Source organism: Haematobia irritans, chromosome 2 (assembly GCF_050003625.1).
Source record: "Haematobia irritans isolate KBUSLIRL chromosome 2, ASM5000362v1, whole genome shotgun sequence".
Taxonomy (NCBI): Eukaryota; Metazoa; Arthropoda; class Insecta; order Diptera; family Muscidae; genus Haematobia; species Haematobia irritans.
The window spans coordinates 114,354,433-114,360,728 of NC_134398.1; positions in this window are offsets into that span (position 1 = coordinate 114,354,433).

Consider the following 6,296-nt stretch of genomic DNA (forward strand, 5'->3'; position numbering starts at 1 on the left):
GTAATGCCAGATGTGCCTAACGTAGTGGATTACTCCCTGGCAAAACCACTTTTCGACAAAAAGTTTGAAACTCTAATTCCCACCAGTGAGGCGTGGTGTCCACAGACCCCGGGGAATAAAAGATATATAGATTTCTATATTGATGGCTCCAAATTGAATGGACAAGTGGGGTTCGGAGTATATTCTAAAGATCTGGAAATTCGAATAGCAAGAAGATTACCTAATCACTGTAGTGTTTTTTCAGTGAAATTTTCGCGAAAACTTTTTCCAATTAAAATCTTAATTGAGTTATAAAAATATTCAATTAAAAATTTAATTGATTCAACAAAGTTTTTAATTGAAACATAAATCAATCACAAAAATTAATAGTAGCAAGTATTTGTTTAATTGGCTTCCAATTATTTTTATACCCACCACCATAGAATGGTGACGGGGGTATAATAAGTTTGTCATTTTCAGTTTTCGAGTTAAGGAACACAGTTTTCGAGTTAAGGAACCGTTTTCGAGTTAACCGTTTTTCGAGCAGGCTGAAATATTGGCAATAAGAGAGGTGGTGAATTGGCTGAGAAGTAATGTTCCAACAAATATTGGCATTAATATATACTCAGACACTCAACCTGCAATAAAATCCTTGGACTCTGTGTTCCTTAACTCGACAACGGCCATCGGCTGCCGCAAATCTCTCAAAGAGATGGCCGAGCAGTACAATATTCACCTAATATGGGTGCCTGGCCATAGGAACATACCGGGGAACTGCGAAGCGGATGAGTTGGCAAGGCTAGGAACTACCTTACATATTCCAGGGGAACTAGTATCTGTTGGTATGCCCCTGGCTACCTGCAAGCCCATGCTGCGTGAGAATGCTGTTATGATGGCAAATGTTCGATGGGAGAATTGCAAGGGTTGTAACGACACCAAGCAAATATGGCCCCATTTAAACTTAAACCGCACACTAGATATGCTAATGTTCTCAAGGCGTCAGATAGCACTCTTGATACCTTCTATTACGGGTCGCTGCCTGATAGGCGAATTTGCAAAAACTATAGGTGCCAAGTATAATGACTATTGTATAAGCTGTCATGATGTGGAGGAAAAGGAATCAATTAAACACACCTTGTGTGAGTGTCCTGCTTTTTGTGTAAGGCGTAAGCGAATTTTAGGAGCATATAGCTTTAGATTACTGGCGGAACTGGAAAACGTTAACTTAAACAGTTTGTTAATGTTTTTGGAGCAATCTGGTTGGTTCAACAAAAATAAATAATAGAGAAGGTTCAGTGGTTAGGACTAGAAGTGCCCATATGTAATAGGTACTTTTAGTTAAATGTGGTATCACAATGGACTGAATAGTCTAAGTGAGCCTGAAATTTAAACGGGCTGCCACTTTAACCTAACCTAACCTAAGATACACTGGACTCTAAATTAAATTGGAAAATTCATATTGATAAAAAGTGCGAAGAACTAAATATTAAATACCGTAGTATAAGCTGGTTAATTGAAAAAAAAATCAGTCCTCTCCACAGATAATAATATTTTAATATAAACAAGCATTAAAACCAATATGGATATATTGTATTCAACTATGGGGATGTGCGGCAAACAGTTCTATCAAAAAAATACAAAGGTTTCAAAACAAAGTGATAAGAAGTGCAGTAAACGCTCCATGGTGTGTCCGAAATAGTGACCTCCACCGAGACTTAAAAATGACGATGATCAAAGAGGAAATCTCTAGAATTGCAGAAAAACATCTCATCCGCCTAAAGAACCATACAAATCGCGAAGCCCGTAATTTACTCCAAGCTTCCAATCAACCTAGAAGATTGCGCCGCTTTAAACCACATGATTTAATAACTCGCTTTACTATATGAAAGCCTCAATTCAAAATAAAAATTTTACAACAATAATTGTTATTGTTAGTTTTGTCTTAGGATATTGTAATTCCTATAAGTCTATTGATTGTTAATAAATAAACTACTGGTTAGTCACTTCTTCATAATAGAGACTAGTTGTAGTATAAGTTAAGCATAAAAATTCTTTGGCTCTGAATCAATACAAAAATTGTTAACGTAAAGACAAAATCTTTGACATGCATTTTTTCAGTGCAGCATGCTCCTTCTAATAAATAGAAGCGCCTAGATGTTAAATAAGTCAGCAACATGTAAGCTAAATTAATTTTTCTGAAAGTAAACATAATAATTAGAAGTTATTTTTGTTCAATTAAAAGTTAATTTTGTTAAACATTACTTGAATTCTTAGTTCCTTAGTTATAATTTTAATTTGCCTTTATAGTCTTTTGGCATAAAAGGGGCTCGGTTTAATTTAATTTTGTTAGCAATTCCTTTCCAAAATTTCCACACATTGAAATCGTCTATTGAAATCAGAACCAATCGGAGACAAAAATAATAGCAAAGCAATGTAAAATTTGGTATTATACAATATTGATGATGCTTTAAATTCTGGAAATAAAAAAATATAAATGGAAAATACATAATTTTTCTAATTTCGGACCTACAAACTTGTAGATATAGAGGAAAATATCTCAGCTTTGACACAAAGAAACAATCACGTTGATGTCTTAATCCATTCAAAAGTTATTTCCAAAAAAGCGATTTGGAACTACTGTGGTTTGTAAAATTTATAAAGAAATAAATATTTTTGTCATGACATATCTACTGCTTTTACTCGAAAGAATTTGTCTTACTCGACTTGTAGTAAAAAAATTTAAAAGAGGAATGTATTTTGACATTGTTCTCTTAAAATTGTTTACTACTTTTACTATTTTTTGGAGTTGAGGAACGGTTTCTAGTAAGAACTAGTAAAATTAGTAACTAGTAGTAGATAAAGGAACACACTATAATTAGTGTTAGTAAACAGAGAAGTTAAGCTCCAACGAACTTTAAAAAGTAAATATATTGCATTAATTATTAATACGATTATTTTATCTTAAGAAGATAAGGTGTGGGATATGCTTTCGTTCTCTTAGTATCGTCTAAAAGAATCATGGCCAGTACGTTAGAGTAGTGTCTTAATCCACCCAGGTGTAAGGTGTACTTCATTTATTGTGCCAGTAAGGAGACTTCCAAGGCCCTAGTATTAAAAAGAGTTTTCCGATTTGGTTTTTGGTTTGATAACTTGACGAGCGGTCCATGTTAATAATTTTGTATTTCTTTTAGTGTTAGAGTCAAGAAATTTTGAATTTTCATTTAAGGTCCAGCAATAAAAAATGGTTTACGAATTGTCGGATTTTTATTAAAATTTTTATCAATATTATTATTAGGAGAAATGTAAATAGTACAAATATAATAACCACAAAATAAACAATTTAATAAATTCATTTGTTGTCCTATACCTGCGATCTGCTTGGCAAAAATGGAACATAAAAAAGAAACTCAATTTTAATTAACAAATTCTACACTAAATATAAGATTACAATTATTGAAATAGCGTCAACACAGAAATTAAAAAGAAATTACGAACTAGACAACGAGAATTTATAGCACATTTATGACATACAAATATGAACATTTTCTTGATATTTTTAACGCTATTTGCGCAACTTGTATACTGGACATTTGTTAGTGGGAAGAAATGAAAGCAAAAGACAATTTTTTAATAGTCTATTGTTTTAACATTGTTTTCTGCCAATAAAAATCGTCCACAACCACAGAAAAAATTGAATATTTTTTCAGCTTATTACAAAATTTGTGAATCCAATTACCGAAATGTAAAGTCGTCGTAAAATTAATTTCAAATATTTGGATATTTGTATTGAGTAGAAAGTTAATTGGAATTTGTCATGACATTTAAATGATACTGTAATCAACTAGGGATCTATAGTATAAACCAATAATCGATTTTTCGACTATTCGATTATTGACTTTTAATCAAAATTTCGATTATTTTCACCAATCAAAATTCGAATATTCGATTTTTCATAATCGAATTTCATAGAAATAATGATTATACAAAATGTTCGATTTTATGGTATCTATTTGTCTTTTTGTTAGTGTTATGAACAATAGTTGGTAAGAAATGCCAAAAATTAGTGTTCCAGTCAAACATGTTAATTTTTGTTAAGTTGTTTAATATATTTTTAAAATGTTCAATATAAAATTTTTAACGTGTACGTGTCATTTATTGTTATTTCCTTAAATATTTGTTTAATATATTTTGAAAATGTTCAATATGAAATTTTCAACATGTAAGAATAACTTATCATTATCTCCCCAGATAATTACCCGTATAAATTCAAGGAAAATGAAAAAACAAAGGATTCATTTCCACCAATTTCATATTTTATTTAATCAAGTCAACATTTTTATTCTTATTGGTAATATAATACTATAAGTAAAACTTAAGAAATATATGATAGTCAAAATTAAAAATTAGTTGAAAATCTAAAATCGATTTTGCGATTATTTTAAGGTTAATAATCGATTTCGACTTTTTTAGATTTTCATGCCAAAATTCGAATAACCGATTAATCGATTTTCGATTAATAGATCCCTATAATCAACACAAATACATTAATTTTTAAAATATATAATGTTTTTAATTACGGTCGTTATTGAACTGAGTACAATGTTTATTAAATTGTGTAGTCGAGATTAACCCTCTAATGCTCCAATTTTTTGTCACCTGATTAAATTTTCAATGTTAACGACACAAAAGCAAGAAAACTAAACAAGATAAATTTATACGGTAAAATTCAGTATATGCTGCAAAGCCTTTTGAACAGTTTAAACTAAGTTTTCTCTTTATTTTACCCATTTTTGTTGTCTTAAGGCGTGTTTTACTAAAAGCTTCCTTATTAAATGAAGCCCGCCTAAAGGCGGGATTGGGCATTAGAGGGTTAATTACCGTCGTTATTAAATTTACTACGATGGTAATCAATATATTTCAGTAAACCAATTACTATAATAGAGTGAAGTGCGTAGAATACTGATTTTTCGATGAATAAATACACGTAGAAAAATGAGTTTATGCTATTTATTAGAAATAATGTTTGTATAAAGAAACGTAAAGTCGAAAAGAGAATTTTACAGAATATCCCAGTCACACATATCTACATATCTGATTTAATGGAGACTTAAAAAACGGGGGATTTGCACCACCTGCTCCAATACACATTTAACATGACTTGTTTAATCGTCTCCACTTTATTTTCTATAATAAAACAAGTAATGAAAGTCGAAAGTCGGGCGGGACCGAAATTTTCGATACCATATCACATCCGTCAAATGTGTTGGGGGCTATATGTAAAGGTTTGTCCCAAATACATACATTTAAATATCACTCTATCTGAACAGAATTTGATAGACTGATAACAGATTGACCTCTGAGGCCATAGGAGTGTAGATCGGCAGAAAGATATGTATGGAAGCTATATGTAAATCTGAACCGATTTTAACAAAATTTGTCGCACATAACAGTATCATTAAACGTAACAAGCAACTCACGGCAAAACTCTCGCTTTTGGGGCCATATAAGTGCAAATCGGGCGAAAGATATATTTGGGAGCTATATCTAAATCTGAACCGATTTCAACCAAATTTGGTACAATTACCTATGCTATTAAACATACTCCTTGCGCAAAATTTGAAGTAAGTCAGGGCAAAACTCTGGCTTTTGAGGCCATATAAGTGCAAATCGGACGAAAGGTATATATGGCAGCTATATCTAAATCTGAACCGATTTCAATCAAATTTTCCAAGCCTTGAGAGAATGTAAATTCTACTCTCTGTGCAAAATTTAACGAAAATCGGTAGTAAACTTTGGGCTCTGTGGTCATATGAGTGTAAATCGGGTAAAAAATATATATGGGAGCTATATCTAAATCTGAACCGATTTGGCTGATATTTTGCAAGTTTTTCGAGACTCATAAAATATTCGGATGTACGGAATTTGAAGAAGAACGGTTGATATACACGCCAATTACGACCAGATCGGTGAAAAATATATATGGCAGCTATATGGGGCAATGGTTAGCATGCCCGCCTTGCATACACAAGGTCATGGGTTCGATTCCTGCTTCGACCGAACACCAAAAAGTTTTTCAGCGGTGGATTATCCCACCTCAGTAATGCTGGCGACATTTCTCAGGGTTTCAAAGCTTCTCTAAGTGGTTTCACTGCAATGTGGAACGCCGTTTGGACTCGGCTATAAAAAGGAGGTCCCTTGTCATTGAGCTTAACATGGAATCGGGCAGCACTCAGTGATAAGAGAGAAGTTCACCACTGTGGTATCACAATGGACTGAATAGTCTAAGTGAGCCTGATACATCGGTCTGCCACCTAACC